Below are 25,934 nucleotides of genomic sequence, written 5' to 3'. Positions count from 1 at the left end.
ACAAGGGGGATCGGTTACCAATTGTGCTTTAAAGTTCACAAGCCATGTTCCTTCTCGGCTACCTCACCCTGCTGACCTCTGTCAAATCAAATTGTTTTCTCCTCTTAATAAGTCGGTGAAGAGCCCCCTCTCTCTCCTCCGTTCTCTGGCTTTTCTCTTTATTTGTCAATCCACGGGCTCCTGCTCGGTGACCCAGAGCGAGGAAAATTAAAAGATAAGGCCCTGGAGGCGAACGAGGATCATGCAACTAATAAACTCTCCTAACCGTGAACGTTGCTCAGAAGACTTCGCCCTCAATATGCCCTCATTTCTTTTAGAGGCTTTTTTTCACTTATTTCAGATCAACCCTTGCCAAGGCTTAGAGATGCCTTTTAAGGCTTAGCTTTTTTTCTCTCTTCCTCCTCTGTTAGTGGTGTGTAGCTCCCACTTACCATTCGGTCAATAATTCAGGGTTTCCTAGTGAGGTGATGAGACTGGCTTTCGAGGTGCCAGGTACATCCCCAACACTCTTGTCTCTAGTTTCTGTTAAATAATTGGTAATACACATTCCTTCTTAATGCTAAGCTTTTATCGCTGAAATGTTCTCCCATAGTGGAGGAAGGTGCTTTCACAAATCTCCCATTCACAGGTTAACAGCTATAGAACATGGCAGAGGATGTGAAAGCAATAGACCCAGCATCCTTTTGAAAAGCACCCACTGCCAAAATGCAGTAGGTAGCTAGCAGGGGCATTATTGTCATGAAGTATGAGGAGTTATTCAGTGACTCCCTTGGCAAGAAGGCTCTTTTTATGGGTGCTAGCAAGGCAGAAGGTGATGACACAGCATTTGTGTATGGCACCATATAAGTGTTTTAGCCGAGATGTGTTCTCTGAGTTTAATATCTTGGGGTGGATTGTAAAAGTCTATAGAGTAATGGGCAGAGCAGGTCACCAAGGTAAGGCTTTTAGCAGTGGGCTTGACATACAGGATGAGTTTAATGGACTGGAGTGATTTCTTAAGCAAAGCCTTAAGATGAGAGCTAGACCTGAGGCAGAACACACTGCTGAGGACAGGAGTGGAGGCAGTAGCTGCTGCTGGTTCACAACACAATTGAGAGTAGGAGGAAGAATGGAGGGCTGTTTTCTTCACCCCTCTCTCTCTCTCTCTCTCTCTGTTGTTTGAATAGTGCAGCCTAATGAGCCATGCAAAGTAATTAGCTGCAACAGCAGCCTCCACCAACATTCTCTCCTCTCCTCTCCTCATCCCCCTCTTCCATCTCTTCTCTCCTTTCCTCTCCTCTCTACCATAGAGGTCTTACCTGCTGGTGACGCGAGAGGGCAGTAGGGCCATTCTCAGCAAACAGGCATATCAAATCAAATCAAATTATGCGCCGAATACAACAGGTGTAGTAGACCTTACAGTGAAATGCATACTTACAAGCTCTTAACCAACGATGCAATACCCAAACATTTATATTAAGAAAAAAGTAAGATATAAAACAAATAATTAAATAGCAGCAGTGAATAACAATAGCAAGGGGCGTACCGGGGGTACCGGTACAGAGTCAATGTGTCAATGTGCGGGGGCACCTGTGTTGAGATAATTATATACAAGCAGATAGGGTTGTTAAAGTGGTTATGCAAATAGTAGCCATTTGGGTAGCCATTTGATTACCTGTTCAGGAGTCTTATGGCTTGGGGGTAGAAGCTGTTTAGAAGCCTCTTGGACCTTGACATGGTGCTCCGGTACCACTTGCCGTGAAGTAGCAGAGAGAACAGTCTATGACTAGGGTGGCTGGAGTCTTTGACGATTTGTAGGGCCTTCCTCTGACACCGCCTGGTATAGAGGTCCTGGATGGCAAGAAGCCTGGCCCCAGTGATGTACTGGGCCGTACGCACTACCCTCTGTAGTGCCTTGCAATCGGAGGCCGAGCAGTTGCCATACCAGGCAGTGATGCAACTAGTCAGGATAATCTCAATGGTGCAGCTGTAAAATCTTTTGAGGATCTGAGGACCCATGCCAAATCATTTCAGTCTCCTGAGGGGGAATAGGTTTTGTCATGCCCTCTTCACGACTGTCTTGGTGTGCTTGGACCATGTTAGGTTGTTGTTGATGTGGACGCCAAGGAACTTGAAGTTCTCAACCTGCTCCACTACAGCCCCATCGCTGAGAATGTGGGTGTGCTCGGTCCTCTTTTTCCTGTAGTCCACAACCATCTCCTTTGTCTTGATCATGTTGAGGGAGAGGTTGTTGTCTCGGCTGTCTCATCGTTGTCAGTGATCAGGCCTACCACTGCTGTGTCATCAGCAAACTTAATGATGGTGTTGGAGTTGTGCCTGGCCGTGCAGTCATGAGTGAACGGGGAATACAGGAGGGGACTGAGCACGCACCCCTGAGGGGCCCCAGTGTTGATGGTCAGCGTGGCAGATGTGTTGTTACCTACCCTTACCACCTGGGGGCGGCCCGTCAGGAAGTCTAGGATCCAGTTGCAGAGGGAGCTGTTTCGTCCCAGGGTCGTTAGCTTAGTGATTAGTTTTGCAGGCACTATGGTGTTGAACTCTGAGCTGTAGTCAATGAATAGCATTCTCACATATGTGTTCCTTTTATCCAGGTGGGAAAGAGCAGTGTGGAGTGCAATAGAGATTGCATCATCTGTGGATCTGTTGGTGCGGTATGCAAATTCTTTGGGTCTAGGGTTTATGGGATAATGGTGTTGATGTGAGCCATGACCAGCCTGGGATAATGGTGTTGATGTGAGCCATGACCAGCCTTTCAAAGCATTTCATGGCTACAGACGTGAGTGCTATGGGTCAGTGGTTATTTAGGCAGGTTACCTTAGTTTTTTAGTTCCAACCTCGCTCTGTAGTGGTATATTGACAGCTACGAAAAAACAGATAAACTCTCTAGGTATACAGTGAGGTCTGCAGCTTATCATAAAATACTCCACCTCAGGCGAGCAAAACTTTGAGACTTCCTTAGATATCGTTCACCAACTGTTGTTTACATAAATGCATAGGCCCCCCGCCCTGTGTCTTACTAGAGGCTGCTGCTCTGTCTTGCCAATAGAGTGTATAACCCACCAGCTGTAAGTTCTTAATGTCGTCATTCATCCAAAACTCGGTGAAGCATAAAATATAACAGTTTTTAATGTCCCGTTGGCAGGATATACATGCTTTCAGTTCGTTCCATTTATTTTCTAGCGATTGAACGCTAGCTAGCAGAATGGAGGGCAATGGCAAATTATCAAATCGTTGCCTGGTCCTCAGAAGGCACCCTGATCTTCTGCCTCGGAATCGCCGTTTCCTTCTCCAGCTAATCACTGGTCGGCTGTCAACAGTATATCCTTTGCGTCCGACACATTGAAGAAAATCTCTTGATCCAGTTTGAGGTGAGCAATCCCAGTTCTGATGTTTAGAAGCTCTTTTCGGTCATAGGAGAAGGTAGCAGCAACATTATGTACAAAACAATTTACAAACAACGTGAGAAAACAAACAAAATAGTATTATTGGTTGAGTGCCGATAAGACTGCAGCCCTACCCACCGGCGCCATCATATGGATCTAAACAATAATGCCAGCCAGCCAGGCAGATGAATAGTAAGACGGACACATCAGATGACAGATTTTTACAGCTGATTAAATGCAGGAGGGGTCCCTATTTCCCAAGGGACTTTCCACTAAAAGTGAATGGCAGGAAAATTATGTAACTATGTGTAGTCTGAAACCCAGCAGGTGGATATGGGTCTTTACCTGAGGGGTATTGGTATTGGTATTGGTGAAAGTCCTTCATTGAGAACAAATGGGTTGTTCATACCAGAGTAAACTAAAGAAGTAGGCATTAATCAATATGGATTGAAGAACGGTATTAAAACTGGCAACACAGATGATTAAAACCGTTGCCATCTATTCAACCACGTATTTGCTCACTTTGAAGGCGCATTAGGTTTACATGAAAGATGCCCTCCATAGGAGGATCATAAAAATATTGGCAGGGGCAATGGGGATATACAAATGCCCTCTGCACATGGGTACGCCTCTCCTCCAGTGAATCCTCCAGATAACAAGAAGCCTGGTCTACAGACGGAGCTGACCAGCCATGTGGATGGATGGACAGGGGTTCAGGATGGGGGTGGGGTGGTGCTGGTGGGGGTGGTGGAGAGTGTTGGAAGTAAAAACTGGTTTACAGGGCTGATCTGAAATAAGCCAGTGAGCTGGCCCCATCCACTGTTCCCACTTCAGTTTACAATCCAGCTATTGATTCCATGGATCGTAATGAGATGTTCAGGGCCGTGTGGGATTCCGGCTGCCTTCCACTCACTGTCCTCTGTTTGTCTTTTCTTGATGAGGCTATGGGTTGTTTTTTTTGTTTGTTTACTAGTGTTCGGCAAAACTTCCCCCCTCCATACATTCCATGGACAAGGTTGCTAATGACAGTTTGATAGAATAATCATTAATCCTCCATGAATTGTTTCCGTTCCCTTTCTAAGTATTATTGCTTTCATAACATGTTAACCTCAGCCTTATGCCTAAATCAATATAGATTTCTAATTTGAATTCCTTAGCATCATTACATTGCCCTGCAGCTAGATGGATGCACTGCAGGTGCTTAGTATGAGATCTGCAGTACTTATCTAAATCCTCCAATTCTATAGGGTTGACATCACACAGTACCTAACGTACATTAACATATGTAAGACTGCAGGTCTCTTTTAATCTGCCCTTAGTGTGTGGAGCTCAGGATTGATCATCATGCCGCTGGCTTCACTCTGCAACACATTCCCATGAATCATTGCTGAAACATGCTCTAAGGCCAAACAAACCAAATAAGCTTTCGGCAGTGGCATATGATTGAGACACCAACGTAACTTCATCACCGCACTGCGAGGGTCTTATGTGGCCCGTAGGTATGTTATAGGACTGTAACTCAGCACAGGGAAGTTGATGGGGTTTTAGGAGATGAGGCAGAGAAAGGAAGAATATGTCACTCTGACCAGAGGCTGAGAAGGCATTCTAAGGAGATGTGCTCATGTTACTCATATCTAGACGCGTGGGTACACTTTTTCCTAGGATTCATGATTTAGCCATCAGACCCTCCATCTCAAATTACCTGCGCTCTCTCTTGCTCTCTCTCGCTCTCCCTCACCGCCTGCAGCCGGGCCGTTGCCATGCGAGACAGAGGTCATGGCCCAGCTTTCAGACGTTCCAGTCAGATAGGATCAGAGTAAATCCCCTCCATCTTCCCACAGGGAGGATTTCTGATGTTCCTACTGACATTGCCCTTTTCCTCCCCTGTTATATCCCATTGTATCATGCTATGAGACCACTGCAGCAGCAGGACAGGAGAGGCACGTCAGTCTGTCTGGCTCCCTGGTGCCTGACTGGCCCTGAACACGACATCCTCTGTGCCTGGTATGTGTCATCGTGGCAGGGGACACCACTTGGCTGTGTACAAGCCCTGTGTGCTGAACCGTGGAGTGTAGGTGGGGGTCCGTGGGCACTGTCGAGGCTGTTTAGAGAGGTAGAGGGGGCTGGAGAGCGGGGACGCCCCAGCAGTCCCTGACATGGTGGCCAACCTGGTGTTTTGACAGCTCAAAGCAGAGCAGACCAGTCAATCCTCTCTCTGTGTCACTGTTTCCTCTGCCCTGGGGCACTCTCAGGTCTACCTCCAGCTGCACCTAGCTGCCACTGATCCATTCATGACATGAACACGATTAGGTTTGTGTGTTTCTTCCTGCTCTGGATAGGCTAGAAAATTCTCTCCTTACTTTTTCTCTTTCACTTCCTCTAGCTTTTTCATCTCTCTTTTTCTTCTGAAGTATCACAGACTTCTCCGAAAGGACAAGGTATTTCTGTACAACTACTACCCTTCTACCCTGTACACCTAGGATAGGTTTATACACAGTGCTATTTCAGTTGCTGCTGTTCATTTACTGTATGTTGTCAACTAATGGCTGAGGCATTACTTTACTATAACAACACTAGCTACTTACATATTTCACAAGTCGACAAGTTGTTTCTGTGGGGAAAGAATTGGCCAGGCGAGAATTGACCAAGAATTGGTCAGGCGAATGCAAGACAGTTTAGACTTGTTTTAAGAGTTTAACAAATTATTTATCCAGGGAGTGGGATCTGAGTAATTGGAGAGTTAGACTGTGCAGACACAGTAGATGTTTTGCTCTCTTTCTGGTGTTGTGTCTCAGTGATGAGCCATGGAAGCAACAAACTGCACCGCTCAACCATCTCACTGTATCACCCAGCCACTGGTGGGTCTGGTGCTCTGCTAATGAGGCCTGTTTGTGATTGCACACACTTCACTATTGTGTTTGTGTGTGTGCGTGTGTGCACTTTTGAAAAAAGAAAGCTGTCAGGGGGGCATTCTTTGTCATCCAGTGATCTTAACGTCTCTATGACTTTGCCTTCACAAAACAATCCCACTGTGAAGCTATTTATAACAAACACACACACAACGATTTTTGACCAATATAATTTCCTTTATTGTATCATATCAATGGTGATGAATATGGCAGATTTGGACCTGTAAAGTAGGATTGACACATTTTGTCTGTTCAGCTCAAGTAGAATCCCAACCTAAGAAAAGGCAAACTTAAAGAAAACAAAAAGTGGAGCAAACCAAACAGGGAGGGGGGGGGCAGGCTTTTTCTGACAACTTAAAGTGGGTTTGCTAACTAAAGGTGTTGCTCTTCCATCATCTATTTCACCAACAGAAGCGACACACCCAAACAGACCCAACCTCGAAATCAAGAGAGAAAACAAATCCTGTAAAACACAACTGACATCCAGACAGGAGATAGGAAGTCTAGCAGGAGTCAGCTGGGAGGGAGGCTTGGCTGTAGGCCACAGGACAGAGCCGTGAAGAGCCATGAAGAGCCCCAAGGCCCCTCTGCCTGGTTAACGAGTCTCAGAAGCCCTGATTAGGTCTGTTGTTGCCCAGGCACCCGAGCCTGCTCAGCTGTTGCATCCTCCCTGATCTGTTGTGATGACAAGCTGTTTGAAGATATTCTCCCTAATGAAAGCACAGAGGAGAGATGGAGGACGCAGAGTTTCCATACTGGTTTATGAATGTGTTCTGGGTAGTTCACCGTCATGGGGTTTCTGGTCAGCCCAAGCTCACGTCTTCGTGACAACCACTCAAAGCAATGTTGACAAATCGAGGGCATTTGTAGGAATGGGAAAAGCATGTTAACAGGCCTGGATTCAAACTGCTGAAACCAACATGTTTGGTGGGGGGGATTTTTGGGCTTCCTTTCACTGTCATACCCAAATGTAACCACATATACTGCAGCATGGACACAGTTACATCTTTGGGCATGGATATTGAATATTTTTATCAACTCACTTCAGAGGAATCAGAGACACCTGTCCTGTAGTTTTGTAAGAATCACATCATCCAACTTGTGGGATAGGTAGGTGTTGCTGGGCCTGTAAGTGAGCCATTTCTTCCTGGCCTAGCGAGCGTCCCTGTTGTGTGTGCTCACATTGAGAGGGGAACGGCAGAGTGAAGAGTAATGGGAGCTGAAGGAGGAAGTGTTGATTTGATAAATCATTTTTTACGGTGCTCAGACGACTCTGGCTCTGCTAAGCGACGCTGACCCCCTAGTGTGACGGCATGCGCTAATAAAATGTGCCGCGAGACGCCCTGAGCATCCTATTCCGCCTGTGTCAGACTCGATGAGCAGCCTCTTTAAAGTTGAAGAGGAGGTGTAGGCGCAAGTGTCTGTGCAAGTTGCTTGGTGTTTGTGTGTGTGAATGTGTGCTTTCATGTGAGTTTTTTTGGTGTGTGCGTGAGTTTCTTTGAGTGCGTGTGTGTGGCACATCTTTGCATGCATGCAGGGGGTGGTGACAGACACAGTGTCTAATCTACATATCAATTTCCCTCATTTGAATACAGCCCTCATTCCAGTGATGATGGTAATAATTATCTGTTCTCCAGCGAGGAGAGGACAGGTTCCCACTGTGTTCCACTCTGTCACTCTGTGCCAGTGCTCTGCCAACACACACTGGGCTGACGCTAGACACCGATAGGACGACACAAAAGCAGCCCACCATAAGATAACCTATGACCCAGCTCCGCTGAGAGTAATGGCACAAAATGGCATTTGTTTTAGCAAGATGACGCCGACAGAGATGGTCGCCTTGCTTCGAATCTTTTGGAAACTATGCAGCATTTTTTTAAATGTATTATTTCTTACATTGTTACCCCAGGAAATCTAGAGTCTTATTAGATACAGCCGGGAAGAATTATTGTATATAAGAGCCATGTCAACTTACCAACATTACGACTAGGAATATGACTTTCCCGAAGCGTATCCTCTGTTTTGACCACCACCCAGGACAATGGATCTAATCCCAGAAACCAACCCAAAACAATGGAGCGGCCTCCTGGTCAGACTTTGTAGATGTGCACATCGCCCACTGCCACATCGCCTATCGCCCACCGCCAGTATACTACTGGCCAATGTCCAGTCTATTGACAACAAGGTATATTACATTCAAACAAGAGTTGCCTTCCAGAGAGACATCAGAGATGGTAACATTATCTGTTTCACGGAAACATGGCTCTCTCGGGATATGTTGTTGTTGAATCGGTTCGGCCACCAGGCTTCTCCATGCATTGCGCCGACAGAGATAAACATCTCTCTGGGAAGAGGAAGGGCGTATGCTTCATGATTAACGACTCATGGTGTAATCATAACAACATACAGGAACACAAGTCGTTCTGCTCACCCAACCTAGAATTCCTTACAATCAAATACCGGCCATATTACCTCCCAATTGAATTCTCGTCAGTTATTGTCACAGCTGTGTACATTCCCCCTCAAGCAGACACCAATACTGCCCTCAATGAACTTCACAGTCTGCTGTCCCCACATGCTTCAAGATGACCTCCATTGCTCCTGTACCCAAGAAGGCAAAGAAAACTGAACTAAATGACTATCATCCTGTAGTACTGACTTTTGTCATCATGAAGTGCTTTGAGAGACTAGTCAAGGATCATGTCACCTCCACCTTACCGACCACCCTAGACCCACTTCAGTTTGCATACTGCCCCAACAGGTCCACAGACGATAAATTCGCCATCACACTGTACACTGCCCTATCACATCTGGACAAAAGGAATACCTATGTAAGAATGCTGTTCATTGACTACAGCTCAGCATTCAACACCATAGAACCCCCAAGCTTATCATCAAGCTGGAGGCCCTAAGTCTCAACCCCGCCCTGTGCAATTGGGTTCTGGATTTTCTGATAGGCTGCCCTCGAGTGGTGAAGGTAGGAAACAACATCTTTACTTCGCTGAACCCCAACACTTGGGCCCCACAAGGGTGCGTGCTCAGCCCCCTACTGTATTCCCTGTTCACCCATGACTGTGTGGCCATGCACTCCTCCAACTCAATCATCAAGTTTGCAGACGACACAACAGTATTGGGCTTGATTACCAACAATGACGAGACAGCCTACAGGCAACCTCCACAAAACAAAACAAAAGAGATGATCGTGGACTTCAGGAAATGGCAAGGTGAGAACCCCCCTATCCACATCAAATCAAATCAAATCAAATGTATAGCCCTTCGTACATCAGCTGATATCTCAAAGTGCTTTAAAGAAACCCAGCCTAAATCCCCAAACATCAAGCAATGCAGGTGTAGAAGCACGGTGGCTAGGAAAAACTCCCTAGAAAGGCCAAAACCTAGGAAGAAACCTAGAGAGGAACCAGGCTATGTGGGGTGGCCAGTCCTCTTCTGGCTGTGCCGGGTGGAGATTATAACAGAACATGGCCAAGATGTTCAAATGTTCATAAATGACCAGCATGGTCGAATAATAGTAAGGCAGAACAGTTGAAACTGGAGCAGCAGCATGGCCAGGTGGACTGGGGACAGCAAGGAGTCATCATGTCAGGCAGTCCTGGGGCATGGTCCTAGGGCTCAGGTCCTCATAGAGAGAGAAAGAAAGAGAGAAGGAGAGAACGCACACTTAGATTCACACAGGACACCGAATAGGACAGGAGAAGTACTCCAGATATAACAAACTGACCCTAGCCCCCCGACACATAAACTACTGCAGCATAAATACTGGAGGCTGAGACAGGAGGGGTCAGGAGTCACTGTAGCCCCATCCGAGGACACCCCCGGACAGGGCCAAACAGGAAGGATATAACCCCACCCACTTTGCCAAAGCACAGACCCACACCACTAGAGGGATATCTTCAACCATCAACTTACCATCCTGAGACAAGGGTGAGTATAGCCCACAAAGATCTCCGCCACGGCACAACCCAAGGGGGAGGGGCAGGATGACCACAACAGTGAATCAACCCACTCAGGTGACGCACCCCTTCCAGGGACGGCATGAGAGAGCCCCAGTAAGCCAGTGACTCAGCCCCTGTAATAGGGTTAGAGGCAGAGAATCCCAGTGGAAAGAGGGGAACCGGCCAGGCAGAGACAGCAAGGGCGGTTCGTTGCTCCAGAGCCTTTCCGTTCACCTTCCCACTCCTGGGCCAGACTACACTCAATCATATGACCCACTGAAGAGATTAGTCTTCAGTAAAGACTTAAAGGTTGAGACCGAGTTTGCGTCTCTGACATCGAAGTCAAAGAAACATTCCGTATCAAACAAATACTAGAAGGCAGTGTTGCTGATGAAATTATGCAAGACCACCCCCTAGTGGACAAAAAGCTTACGGCAGAAGTGAAGAATGTGGAAAGTTTTTTAAGTTCCTAGGTGTACACATCACAGACAAACTGAAATGGTCCACCCAACAGACAGTGTGGTGAAGAAGGCGCAACAGCGCCTCTTCAACCTCAGGAGGCTTAAGAAATTTGGTTTGTCACCCAAAACCCTGACAAACATTTACAGATGCAAAAATGAGAGCATCCTGTCGGGCTGTATCGCAACTGCACTGCCCACAACCGCAAGGCTCTCCAGAGGGTGGTGCGGTCTGTACAACGAATCACCGGGGGCAAACTACCTGCACTCCAGGACACCACCCGATGTCACAGGAAGGCCAAAAAGATCATCAAGGACAACAACCACCCGAGTCACTGCTTGTTCACCCCGCTACCATTCAGAAGGCGAGGTCTGTACAGGTGCATCAAAGCTGGGACCGAGAGACTGAAAAACTGCTTCTATCTCAAGGTCATCAGTCTGCTAAACAGCAATCAGACCCAATCACTGGCCACTTTAATAAATGGATCACTAGTCACTTTAAACAATGCCACTTTAATTTTTTTTATATATCTTGCTTTACTCATCATACAGTATGTATATACTGTATTTTATACCATCTATTGCGCTTTGCCTATTCTGCTCGGCCATCGCTCATCCATATATTTACATGTACATATTTTCATTCACCCCTTTAGATTTGTGTGTATTAGGTAGTTGCTGGGAAATTGTTAGATTACTTGTTAGATGTTATTGCACTGTCAGAACTAGAAGCACAAGCATTTTGCTACACTCGCATTAATATCTGCTAACCATGTGTATGTGACCAATAACATTTGATTGGATTTGGGACATGGTACGTGTGAATTGTGTTTTCATAGTACAGTATAATTTGAGGTAGGGAAGCATGATATCGTTGGTGTCCTCCAAAGTCTTGCTCTTAGTGACATGCTTGTGCCCTTAGAGCCTAATCCAATGGGAAAGAGGGCAGGAAGATTTCCCACTGAGCCACCGGTCAAAAATTACACAATGAAGATGTTTATATCACATTATACATAGAACTGACTGTTGCTGTTTGCTGTCATTTTACGATGACCAGTGTCAACATGATTAATTTAAAATACCAGGGGCACATCACCCCAAAAGCACAAACCCCCCACAAATCCTAAAAACTTAACAAGTGACATACTGTAGGAGTAATGTCTTCACAAAACACTGAACTATATCTTAGCGCTGTGATGTTACCAGTACCGCAAACATTAAGCAGACCAAACTATTTGGTTCTTTAAAAATCTGCTGTGTGTAAAATATTGTGTGGCATAGCTTGGAATAAACATAAATCTGACTCTGGATGACAACATCGGGATGTTGCTTTTCCTAATTTAGTTAAATCCGCTCTGTGTTTTGTTTCTTTGCCACAATACTCATGAGTATGGCGATACTGGAATCCTCCCGCCCTCATATCCAGTGGGGACTCCTGTTGGCATTCGTTTTTTACGTCCATAGCTGCACTGGGAATGTCATAACTTGTATCTGTCACACTCAAGGTGATACAGTACAGTGACATGGTAGAAATTAAGATGCAAAACAGGATTCTTTGGTTGTACTTGCCCTTCCCATGTACTGGTATTGTTATTGATGTGTCATTAACCAGACATAAACACATTAGCTGAAAAGATGCATTTTTACAAAGGTATAACGGTAAACCTTTGTCCTGGCAGAAACAGCAGGACATTCAGGTAAAGACAGTGATAGGATAACAGATGTGTCCAGCCACAGTGCTACTGTCTACTTGTACTAGACTCTGAGCTTCCACTCCACTCGTGGAGATGCTTGCAGACGTCAGACTGCATTGAAAAAGATCCCAGTCATGTTGGAGCTCAGCTGCAGCCAGCTTCCATTTTCCCTGTACAGTTGTAACTATGTTTTCTACCTCTGTTGAACCTCTGTGGTGGCGCGCAGCCTCTCACGGAGAAAGGGCCACAAATGGGATCGAACAGGTGTCACTTTAATTACGGTCCCTCTAAGGCAGGTAGGGAGGCGGTAGCTCCCTTAATTAACCCAGCCACTCTGCTATTGAATCGCATTGACAGCCCTGCGCTGGGCGGACACAGACAGGTCGACAATATGTCTGCCAGTATGTACGACTCTCCAGCTTTTCATTTCAAGTGCCTGGGGAGTATGTTGGCTTGTCTTCCCGTCTCACCTCTCCCTCCTCCCCCTAGATCCCTGCTTACGGTCACATCAGTTTCACATCTCTCTTACACACTACCCTCAGTCCACTCCACTAACTCCACACACCAGTCTAACCCAGACCTTCTACCTTCTGAGGTACATCTTTCCTATCTTTCACAGTCTACATAGTCTACTCCACAGTATCGCTAGAACAGTGAAGCCAAGAGCTAAACTACTGAGTCCCTCGCACTTCCATGAAATGAAGCTGGGGTCATTCAACCAACCCGCTGTACTTTTCAATGGTACAGTAAAACAGAGCCAATATCACATCCTATCTAATCTTTTGAGATTATGGACTGCAAAATGTTTTATTTTCCCGCTTTCTTCTCAAGAGACGATGCTGGGTGTCAGTCTCAAGAGCTCCTGATTAACATTATCATTCAATTATAGTGCTCATTATCATTCTAAAAGCAGATGATCCACCTTGCATGTCTTTCAAAGTCGGTGAGAAACATGTTGTGGATAAAAGTTTTCCTCCATGCAACTTTTTCAGTCCAAAAGCATATGTGCTCAGCATTTTGTTATTCCACTCCACCACTGTACATAAAAATACATTATATTTATGAAGTTAGGGGTCAGGTCGGCTCTCAGGGCACTAAGTAGAAGGCTACATTAACACAGCTCTGGGTATTGATTGTTTTCTGCTAGCTGGTGAGACAGCTACTGCTCTGTAAATGTGATTCTTAATGAGGAGGCAGTATTATTTTTCTTAATTTGGCAAGTGAGAGTGAGCAGAGAACATTTAATTTAGAGTTTTTCTGTGTGTTAATACAAAGCTAGAAGGTCAGAGTAAATTACTGCTCAACAGGCAGAGGCACGATGTGTGGCTCCTCCAGACATGGTCCCTTGAAATTGAATTTCCACATTCCTAAATACCAAGGCGGAATTATTTAGGCAATATTGTTGGACATTAGTCTACCAGCAGTAGACAAGCATTTAAATAACATGTTAAAGAATATATCTATAGTGATAAAGAAACAAACAAAAGGGGTTATTTGTAGCCTCCACCCGCACGCGCACAGACAGGTATGTTGGACTAGCAACCTGGAAGGTTGCAAGATTGAATCCCCCGAGCTGACAAGGTACACATCTTTCGTTCTGCCCCTGAACAAGGCAGCTAACCCACTGTTCCTAGGCTCTCATTGAAAATAAGAATTTGTTCTTAGTTCTTAACTGACTTGGGAGTCTCCTGGCTGGAGGCTATTTAGTTTCTATGTCTTTGACTGGACATACATTCCATCTATGCCTTTCAATAATGCCCACCCCTCCTTGGATTGAGTTAGCAGCTGGTCAGGCTTCTGATAGTGTCACTGATAGTGTTCTTAAAAAAGAAGAAATCACCACAAAAAAATAAATACAGGATTGCCTGTGTGTGTGTGAATCGAGGTGTCCATTAGAAATACCCAGTATCGTATTTTCATGCACATAATTTGTATTCTACATTGGTTCAGATCAAGTCGACATCAAGACTAGTTTCCAACAGCTGGAGTTCACTGTCAATAATGCCATTCTCCAACAACATTCAATTTTCCAGATCTGTACAGCTCCCAAGTGGATACTAATATCCTTTGAGTCAACAAGACATTTTATAATTTGTACCTTTGTGTTCTGTAAATGAGGAATGTAGCCTTGCTCTTATTGACACATCTCCTGCCTCTTCTCCTGGAGTTCTTGAGCTATGGAGGTGATTGTCAACTGCAGTACACAGAACTCATCTTCAAAAGGTCAACAGGGTAAGGACTGTTCAGAAAGGGGGTAACATGGCAGAAATTCTCGTTTCAATTGTCTATCATGTACAAAGCCATGGCTTTCTTTGAGCTTTGAGCACTGCAACATGTGTGTTGGGTATTCAAGACTGCTGATAGTTCTCTGTAGTAAGTTTGCCCACAGTACTGATGATAAGCTAGGTAATGTGCAGAGAATGGAAGACCTTAGATGACTGTTTTCTGGGAAACTGATGCTGAGACTCAATAGTAGAGTAGCACCAAAGATGTGTGGCGCTTGATGCCTCTCCAATGCACAACAAAACCATGATTTCAAAAGGTTGCTGCTTTTATAAAATAATTCATTATTAGCTGATAACAATTATCAAAGGTTGCCTTTTATTCAATGCTATAGGTCTACTTCCCTGATTTAACAAGATAAGCCAGCAGCATATCAAATCAAATGTATTTATAAAGCCCTTTTTACATCAGCAAATGTCACAAAGCTCTTATACAGAAACCGAGCCTAAGTCCCCAAACAGCAAGCAATGCAGATACACCCAATGCTTGCTTGCCTCTGAAGCTAAGCAGGGTTGATCCTGGTTGATCCCATGATGGGAGACCAGATGCTATAGGAAGTGGTGTTGCAGGGTCAGTAGGAGGCACACTTTCCTCTAGTCTAAAAAAGTTAAATAAAACAATCCCAGTGTAGTAATTGAGCCATTTCCCTGTGTAGAGAGCTGTCTTTTGGATGGGAAGTTAAATGGGTGTCCATTGTACTTATTCTAAGAGTAGGGGTGTTAATCCTGGTGTCCTGGCTAAATTCCCATTCTGACCTTCAGACAATCAAGGCCACCTAATCATCCCCAGCTTCCAATTGGCTCATTCTTCTCCCATGTAACTATTTCCAAGGTTTCTGCTGTAAATGAGAATGTGTTCTCAGTCAATTTACCTGGTAAAATAAAATAAATAAACTTGCCTTCCCCTCAAAGGCACACAACACAATTGTAAACTCAGATCAGTGAATCCCTTGGTTGTAAGATGTTTGCTGTACTTCTAATCACTAATCTGCACTGTCTGAACAGGTGCACACAATCTCATTTGAATATGCAAATTGGCCTCTCTCAATGCATCAGATTGAGTCGCTTTAAAGGTGGAATGGCATCTTGAAATGTTGTGGACTTGATGACAATAATTTCATATTTATTATGTTGATTTAACTTATTTTTTCTCTCTCATCTTCTTTGCCCTGCCTACTGGGACCACCCATAAGTAAAATGTATGCACGCATGAGTGTAAGTCGCTTTGGATAAAAGCGTCTGCCAAATGGCATATATTATTATTATTACTGAGCCACTTACTGCACCAACAATGTGCGGGTGCTCTGTAGTCTAACTGCTCACTGCACAAAAGGGAACTTTGAATGGGAAAGCAGTAGGCCTGAAATATACCGTTTTTCTCTCTTGATTCATGTGTTAACAGAGTTTGGTGAATGGCATACTGGCAAAAAACAGTTAATGCAATTCTATATCATCATACAAATGGATCCTTGGGTGATTTAGTTTTTTACCTGAACAAAGTGAACCCCCATTGATCCCTTTCAAGCATTTTCTCTGTTCTACAGTCTTGTAATTATTTTCAATTGGCGGTGTTTCTTAAATGGCCTAATTAGTTACACTTCATTCATTCATTCTTGACATTTCATTCTGGATTGCAAGGTGTATAAATGACTCATAGTTTCCCTAAGTTCCCTAAGCAGACATAATCGCTAGCATTTCAGGGGCTGTGGACTGTTGGAGGACCAATGTGAACAATAAATAACTTGTGACAAATAATTTGCAAGACAAGTAATAACACATTCATATTTAGATTAGAACATTGGCAAAGGGCAAAGCAGTTACATATTCTCACATATTTCATACAGTGGGTTTGCATTTTGACTTCAAAGTCTATCAAGACATCCTATTTTTGAGTCTGAGATGACTCATTGGCTGTGTTAGGCAGGGTTTTTCTTTTTCCTTTCAATTAAGCCATGGACAACCAGTTGAGGGGAGTTCCTTACTAATTTGTGACCTTAATTCATCACTCAAGTACAAGGGAGGAGCGAAAACCCACAAACACTCGGCCCTCAGTGGAATGAGTTTGACACGTGCCATTGGGCATACAAAGAGACATGCCATAATGTAGTTACACCACATGGGGGTAGTAGGGATTCACTGGGTTGGAAGTGACACAAACACACCATCAACATGTTAATGACCTGCACATTGTCATACACATTTGTACAAAGTTAAGAGTTCTTAGAAGTCTTGTTTAAAGAAAGGGTGTTTGATCAAAGCTACAGTGAGGGAAAAAAGTATTTGATCCCCTGCTGATTTTCTATGTTTGCCCACTGACAAAGAAATGATCCGTCTATAATTTTAATGGTAGGTTTATTTGAACAGTGAGAGACAGAATGACAACAAAAAAATCGAGAAAAACGCATGTCAAAAATGTTATAAATTGAGTTGCATTTTAATGAGGGCAATAAGTATTTGACCCCTTCTCAATCAGAAAGTTTTCTGGCTCCCAGGTGTCTTTTATACAGGTAACGAGCTGAGATTAGGAGCACACTGTTAAAGGGAGTGCTGCTAATCTCAGTTTGTTACCTGTATAAAAGACACCTGTCCACAAAAGCAATCAATCAATCAGATTTCAAACTCTCCACCATGGCCAAGACCAAAGAGCTCTTCAAGGATGTCAGGGACAATATTGTAGACCTACACAAGGCTGGAATGGGCTACAAGACCATAGCCAAGCAGCTTGGTGAGAAGGTGACAACAGTTGGTGTGACTATTCGCAAATGGAAGAAACACAAAAGAACTGTCAATCTCCCTCTGCCTGTGGCTCCATGCAAGATCTCACCTCGTGGAGTTGCAATGATCATGAGAACGGTGAGGAATCAGCCCAGAACTACACGGGAGGATCTTGTCAATGATGTCAAGTCAGCTGGGACCATAGTCACCAAGAAAACAATTGGTAACACACTATGTCGTGAAGGACTGAAATCCTGCAGCGCCCGCAAGGTCCCCCTGCTCAAGAAAGCACATATACATGCCCATCTGAAGTTTGCCAATGAACATCTGAATGATTCAGAGGACAACTGGGTAAAAGTGTTGTGGTCAGATGAGACCAAAATGGAGCTCTTTGGCATCAACTCAACTTGCCGTGTTTGGAGGAGGAGGAATGCTGCCTGTGACCCCAAGAACACCAACCCCACCGTCAAACATGGAGGTGGAAACATTTTGCTTTGGGTGTGTTTTTCTGCTAAGGGGACAGGACAACTTTACCGAATCAAAGGGACGATGGACGGGGCCATGTACCATCAAATCTTGGGTGAGAACCTCCTTCCCTCAGCCAGGGCATTGAAAATGGGTCGTGGATGGGTACTCCAGCATGACAATGACCCAAAACACACAATGACCCAAAACATACGGCCAAGGCAAAAAAGGAGTGGCTCAAGAAGAAGCACATTAAGGTCCTGGAGTGGCCTAGCCAGTTTTCAGACCTTAATCCCATAGAACATCTGTGGAGGGAGCTGAAGGTTCGAGTTGCCAAATGTCAGCCTCGAAACCTTAATGACTTGGAGAAGATCTGCAAAGAGGAGTGGGACAAAATCCCTCCTGAGATGTGTGCAAACCTGGTGGCCAACTACAAAAAACGTCTGACCTTTGTGATTGCCAACAAGGGTTTTGCCACCAAGTACTAAGTCATGTTTTGCAGAGGGGTCAAATACTTATTTCCCTCAATAAAATGTAAATCAATTTATAACATTTTTGACAAGCGTTTTTCTGGATTTTTGTTTTGTTTTTCTGTCTCTCACTGTTCGAATAAACCTACCATTAAAATTATAGACGGATAATTTCTTTGTCAGTGGGCAAACGTACAAAATCAGCAGGGGATCAAATATTTTTTTCCCTCACTGTACATACTCCAACCCAATACCTCTTTTGTTAACAGCACCCATACTACAATGACCACCGTTCTATCATCTAACACTGTAAAAAAACATAACCACATGCAGCCACTGTAATAATAGGCCACATCTACAACAACTACTTATGTTTCTAGGATGGAAACCGGTTAGTCATAGTTAATATCATGTAGCCAAAGCAGATGCTCTCTAATATGATCGGTTCACGTCTGACTGCACATGGAGACGTTATAAAGATAGAATGCTCATTAGGGATGAATCATTGTTCCCAGAACCCAGGCCTCTTGACCACTGGCTTCGCTGTATCACCCCAAGCCCCCTGTGTCAATAACTCAACTCCCATCCATGGCACAATTAAGACATTATTACACCCTCCGTTGGACCCCAATCTCCAGGCTCAACCAGAGGGGCTTTCCCCTCCACACTCCCCTCCTTCCAATCGCCCACCCTCTCCATCGCCACTGTGAAACCCTGGCAACCCCTCCTCATCTCTGACCCATTTCACCCCACTCCCCCTTCGGGCAGAGCCATGGACTCGTGAGTCATGTCAGTGCCAACAGCTGTGCAGTGGCAGTCCATGTGGGCACTCCTCATCTGCCAGAGCGGCAGGGCTGTACGTGGTCTGATGTGCCATAGTGTCATGTCACAATCAGCCCTTCCCCCTCTCCTCCGCCTCCCACCCTCGCCTTCGCCCCTGTCACAGTGGTCTGTGTGAGTGAAGACATCTGTCTTAGCAAGTAGTGGTGAATGGGTAAAATCACTGAGGAAGTCAGGCCAGGGAAAAAAAAAGCCCCATTTCAACCTATTTGTTGAGAAAATTGTGTTGTTTGCTATAACCTGTTAGTTCATATGCCTTGCCTCCGTGATATATAGGCCTAAGGCCAAGACAATAAGAAGACACAGTGACAGAATAAATTCAACCACACCATTGTTTCCTCACAAAACCTGAGAGCAACATCTGTCTGGTGAAGTCCACAATTCATATTTCATGTAACAAACATTTACATTACCTATAGCATGGTCAAGCTAGTACATTTTTCCAACATTTTCGGACAACTAGGCATCTACTGATTTAGAGCCACAGAGAGTTACCTCAAGTCGCAAAAAAACAGGAGCTGCACTATTCCAGCACCATTTCAACTTAATATTTCTACATCATCAAATCACCTAAGATTAGTCTAATACAGTGACATCTAATTGATTGATTTAGGAAAGGGACTATATTAGTTTGCTAGCTAGCCACCTGAGGATGACATAATGACATGCAGCCATTCAAATGTTTTCTGTAAATTACATGTGCTTTTGATGTGATGTGATTGGGGTGAAGCCAAATGCAAACTGGCTTCCCTTGACACTTTTTTGGCGTGTGCCATGACCATTCACAGTTGAACTCAATGTTGATTGGCTATTCTTTTTAATTATTATTTTCATGGGAAGCCAAATGCTCCTTGGCTTCCCTTCCATTCATTGCTACGGGCGGCAACAATGTCATATTGTTTTTGAACAGACAGCATCAGATACAGTGCCTTGCGAAAGTATTCGGCCCCCTTGAACTTTGCGACCTTTTGCCATATTTCAGGCTTCAAACATAAAGATATATGTTCTCTCTCCACTGGCTTCCAGTTGAAGCTCGCATCCGCTACAAGACCATGGTGCTTGCCTACGGAGCTGTGAGGGGAACGGCACCTCAGTACCTCCAGGCTCTGATCAGGCCCTACACCCAAATAAGGGCACTGCGTTCATCCACCTCTGGCCTGCTCGTCTCCCTTCCACTGAGGAAGTACAGTTCCCGCTCAGCCCAGTCAAAACTGTTCGCTGCTCTGGCTCCCCAATGGTGGAACAAACTCCCTCACGACGCCAGGACAGCGGAGTCAATCACCACCTTCCGGAGACACCTGAAACCCCACCTCTTTAAGGAATACTTAGGATAGGATAAAGTAATCCTTCTCAACCCCCCTTAAAATATTTAGATGCACTATTGTAAAGTGGCTGTTCCACTGGATGTCATAAGGTGAATGCACGAATTTGTAAGTCGCTCTGGATAAGAGCGTCTGCTAAATGACTTAAATGTAAAATGTAAAATATAAAACTGTATTATTTTGTGAAGAATCAATAACAAGTGGGACACAATCATGAAGTGGAACGACATTTATTGGATATTTCAAACTTTTTTAACAAATCAAAAACTGAAAAATTGGGCGTGCAAAATTATTCATCATCGAATATTGTAAGAGCTTTCATTGTCAGCTTATATGCCCCCTTTATCCTATGGTTATGACTTGGTTTACAGGGAGAATACTGTAAAACCGACCCATGTTATGAATTCTGTCACTGTACATTTCAATAGTGCCGAACAATTAGTCAATTTAACTACATCCGTTCTAGCTCGCTAATTAAGGTCTTAATCGAGATGACGGATTGCCTCTTATCCGCTCATCGTTCCCTCATGCCATAGTTTTCACATGTCAATTGTCAGTAGAAACCACATTTGTTTAAGCAAGTCATGCATATCAGCTATGTTTTTAAAAAGGCAGTAAATGAGGCTGAATAAAGTGTTTTGATGCCAGACAATGCTCCTCTGATAGCCAGGTGTAGCGGTGGTAAGGATTCACTCCCTGGTGTAGGCCCTAACAGTTTTTGGGCACCATTTGTCACTATTATAGTGCAATTCATGTATTGTTTAGTGGTGTGTTGTGTAGTGTAGTGGCTTTGCTGGCATGCAAAAAATATACAAATTATATGTCTATAGCCACAACTCAACAAACTGTTCCACAGATAGGAGTAGGAGTAGGAAAAAGGTACTTGTGCATGCATTGATAAGCACACCTAAGACTGCATTAACGGTAAGTATTAGAATAAAGATGGCACTTCTAAATGCCTAACTTTTCTTTCAATTTGATTTCATCACAAATGAAAATGTGGTTCTGACTAGCCCATGGATTTATTTTTCCGCATGGTTTCAGTGAAGAATTTGGCGTTTCTACTAGCCTTGTGCTCCATGCACGTGCAGTTACAACCCTGCTAGAGTTAGTGGCAGGCGGACGAGCAATATCCACCATCATAGTACGGATGAAGCCTAAGCTAGAATGTGAAGCTAACTGAAGCTGGTTAGCTTTAGAAAACCCTGAGTAGATCTAGCTTGCTTCATAGGATACCCCTCTGGCCTTGGTGCCTCAACTGGCATACTCTCCTCTCAAAGAGCTTTTTGCAATGTCTTTACTACCTTCAGTAGGATAGGATGGCTTGTGAAGACTTAAATTATGTTCAAGACTGTTTCAATGGTGTACAATGACTGGCATTACATCTCTTATTGAGAGATTTGAATTCAGCTCTAAAGAATGTTAAGCTATAAGAATGTATATTTTTGGAAGACTTTGTATGATGCCACAGAGTAGTGATATTACATCCTCAACTCGATTTAGATCTAGAAAGTTTATCTATTTTGGTGGGTCATGAACAACTCTCTGGTAATATAATGACTCCCTTCCAAATTGAGGAGTGTGCTAGTTCGGCAAATGGATTGGTGAAAGGAGAGGGGACACTGCTCCATTTGTTTTGAATGCACTCCAACTGAAAAGCAATTTGAGAGCGCCAACCTTTAGAAAAAGCCCTCACTGTTGAAGTGCAAAGGCAAAATTAATTAGGAAAATTAAAACTCTGCACTACGCAGTTTCTTCTACATTTGTCTCGGCCACTTTGTCAGCACTTCCTCATGCAAATTAAGTGACGCCGCACGTCGACATTTAAAAAATGTCAATATATTCGTAGACAGTAAATTATAAACAATACTCTGTCAAGAAGCTGCAGCTGTCACATCAATATCAGCAGTTGATTAACTGGTTGACACTTCTCTTCTCTTGCTGGCAGACTGTGTAGACTTTAATTTATGTCCAACGGGAACAATAAGACCTGAACTACGCTGCTCTCGTCTGCAAGCCCTTTCGAATGCACAATGCATGATGGGTACTGTAATTAAGTTGAATATTTGCCACGTTTCTGAAATTGCTATTGCTTTTTTTTCAATCTCCCCCAAAAAGTGTATTGATTTAATTTTGTTTTCTAATTCCACGGCAATGTGTTATTAGACTGTTTTGTTCAAACTGTCCCCCAAATCAATATAGCAATAAATCAAGCAACAGAATGAGATCAGTTCAATACAGCTTTCTCCAACTTCGGATAAACAATTATGATGAAGATGATGTGCCATAATGATGGGTAATGTTATACTTCAGCTCTTTAATGAAATAGATTTTTATGACTTACATTTATCTTCAATACTAGAGTACAACCTTGTCCAAACAGACTAACCAGTAGGGGATAGAGGTCCTAGAGAGAGACTCCTCATTCTCACGTCACCTGTATAAAATGTGTACAAACTTTGGCGTGGGTAATTAACAGTCTAATATTGAAAGGTTATTTTTGATTAATCAACACTGTCTATAGTGTGAGTTAAGGCAACACCGCTGGAAGAAACAAGAGAAAACCTTAAACCAGAGAAAGGTCACAGGATCAATAATCCATTTAAGATGTTCGCAGGGATTCTGCTCTCCACTCTGCTTGTAATCAAGAGGGGATATTTATTTATCTATTACTAACATTCAATACAGATTCTCTGGTAAAAAAAAGCCCAAAGTCCCACGGCAGTCGATTTTCAGTGCCCTCATAAGGCCAAGGAATGAAAAGTCTGAAATCAAATAACATTTTATTTTCATGTTTCTTAAACTAACAGTGATGTTATGGGTCCTTATGGGTCCTCTTCCAACAAGGAAAAGTTAAAGATGATAAACACACACACCAAAAAAAAACGAGAAATAAATACACAGTGAATTACGAATAATAACAACGACTAAAAATAACATGTCTATATACAGGGAGTACCAGTACCGAGCCGATGTGCAGGGGTACGAGGTAATAACATGATTATACACATGGAGTACCAGTACCGAGTTGATATGTAGGGGTATGAGGTAATAACATGGTTATACACATGGAGTACCAGTACCGAGTTGATGTGCAGGGGTATGAGGTAATAACATGGCTATATAAAGGGAGTACCAGTACCGAGTTGATGTGCAGGGGTATGAGGTAATAACATGGCTATATAAAGGGAGTACCAGTACCGAGTTGATGTGCAGGGGTATGAGGTAATAACATGGCTATATAAAGGGAGGACCAGTACCAAGTCGATGTGCAGGGGTATGAGTTAATGACATGGCTATATAAAGGGAGTACCACTACCAAGTCAATGTGCAAGGGTATGAGTTAATAACATGGCTATATAAAGGGAGTACCAGTACCAAGTCAATGTGCAGGGGTATGAGTTAATAACATGGCTATATAAAGGGAGTACCAGTACCAAGTCGATGTGCAGGGGTATGAGTTAATAACATGGCTATATAAAAGGAGTACCAGTACCAAGTCGATGTGCAGCGGTATGAGTTAATAACATGGCTATATAAAAGGAGTACCAGTACCAAGTCGATGTGCAGGGGTACGAGTTAATAACATGGCTATATAAAAGGAGTACCAGTACCAAGTCGATGTGCAGGGGTACGAGGTAATTGATGTAGCAATGTAGGCATACATATAGAGCGTCTTTACACACTCCAACACACACATACACTTTCCTGAACTGACTCTATGCACAAGTGGCGGTCAGTGCAGTTTAAGATTAGGGAGCATCATTTGAATGAAAGATTACAACGTAGGTGCATACAGGTTGAGAGAAAATGCACACACTTTCCTGCATCAAGCTGATCTAGTGTGTAATCATTAGTCCAATACTTGAGTACCTGTCTGACATGCTTAGTGTGTTCTTGAAGGGAGCTCGAAAAGATGAGGATGTTATCCAAGTAAACGAACACGAAGATATTAAGCATATCCCTAAGCACATCGTTTATGAGCGCTTGGAACACAGCCGGGGCGTTGGTCAGGCCGAAGGGCATCACCAAGTATTCATAGTGACCAGTAGGCGTGTTGAAAGCGGTCATCCACTCGTCACCGGGTCTGATCCGCACAAGATGGTATGCGTTCCGCAGGAGTTCAAGCTTAGTGAAGACAACTGCTTCCTGGAGCAGCAAAGGTTGATGGGGCAATCGTAAGGTCTATGGGGAGGTAGCATGGTGGCCCTCTGTTTGCTACACCGGCAGGCCTCAGTGGCAATACATTAGTAAAACCAAAGCTTATCCTTGAGTTGGAGGAGTTCCAGTGTTGTTTTGGATAGTCATAGCTAGCTAGCTAACATAGCATCCCTCTGTTTGAGTAGGCTAAACTAGCTAGCTGCATTTGCTAGTTAAGTAAATAAGTGAAACCGAAAGTGGGAAAGAAATGATGAAATCTCTTTCTCTTTCTTGCTTCTCCTTCAATTTTAAACAATTCATTTGTTTGTAACTGTTCAACTATTGTCTTTCTCTCTCTTTAAGTCAACTTCTCACCACATTTTATGCACTGCACTGCAGTCCTAGCTGTAGCTTATGCTTTCAGTACCAGATTAATTCTCTGATCCTTTGATTGGGTGGACAACATGCCTGTTCATGCTCGGATAGGTTGGAGGACATCCTCCAGAAGTTGTCATAATTATTGTTTATGGTTTATGGAGGTGAGAACCATAAGCCTCCTAGGTTTTGTATTGTCAATGTACCCAGAGGAGGACAGAAGCCTGCTGCTTTCTGGCTACACCATGGTGCTGCCCTACAGAGTGCTGTTGAGACTACTGTAGACCATTGCGAAACAGTCTGTTTTAACATTTGGTAACATTAATATATTTAGTATAGTTTTATCTATAAAGGATTATTTTATTTTCATGAAATTCACTGAGGAGGATGGTCCTCCCCTTCCTCCTCCTCGGAGCCTTCACTGCTATGCACACATACTGATGACACACACACACACACACACACACACACACACACACACACACACACACACACACACACACACACACACACACACACACACACACACACACACACACACACACCACACACCACACACCACACACACACCACACACCACACACCACACACCACACCACACACCACACACACACCACACACACACCACACACACACACACACACACACACACACACACACACACACACACACACACAGCACATATTCTGCTCTTATAAACAGTAGCAGCAGGGTATGTGGTGTGTGTAAGGATGTGTGTGAGTGTGTGTGTGACGTCAGTATACATGTGTACGTGTGTGTGTGTGTGTGTGTGTGTGTGTGTGTGTGTGTGTGTGTGTGTGTGTGTGTGTGTGTGTGTGTGTGTGTGTGTGTGTGTGTGTGTGTGTGTGTGTGTGTGTGTGTGTGTGTGTGTGTGTGTGTGTGTGTGGGCGTATGTGTGTTGGGGTGT

This window comes from Oncorhynchus gorbuscha, linkage group LG13 (genome assembly GCF_021184085.1).
Source record: "Oncorhynchus gorbuscha isolate QuinsamMale2020 ecotype Even-year linkage group LG13, OgorEven_v1.0, whole genome shotgun sequence".
NCBI classification, from domain to species: domain Eukaryota; kingdom Metazoa; phylum Chordata; class Actinopteri; order Salmoniformes; family Salmonidae; genus Oncorhynchus; species Oncorhynchus gorbuscha.
The sequence above is the reverse complement of the archived record's forward strand: the minus strand, read 5'-3'. Positions refer to the sequence as shown.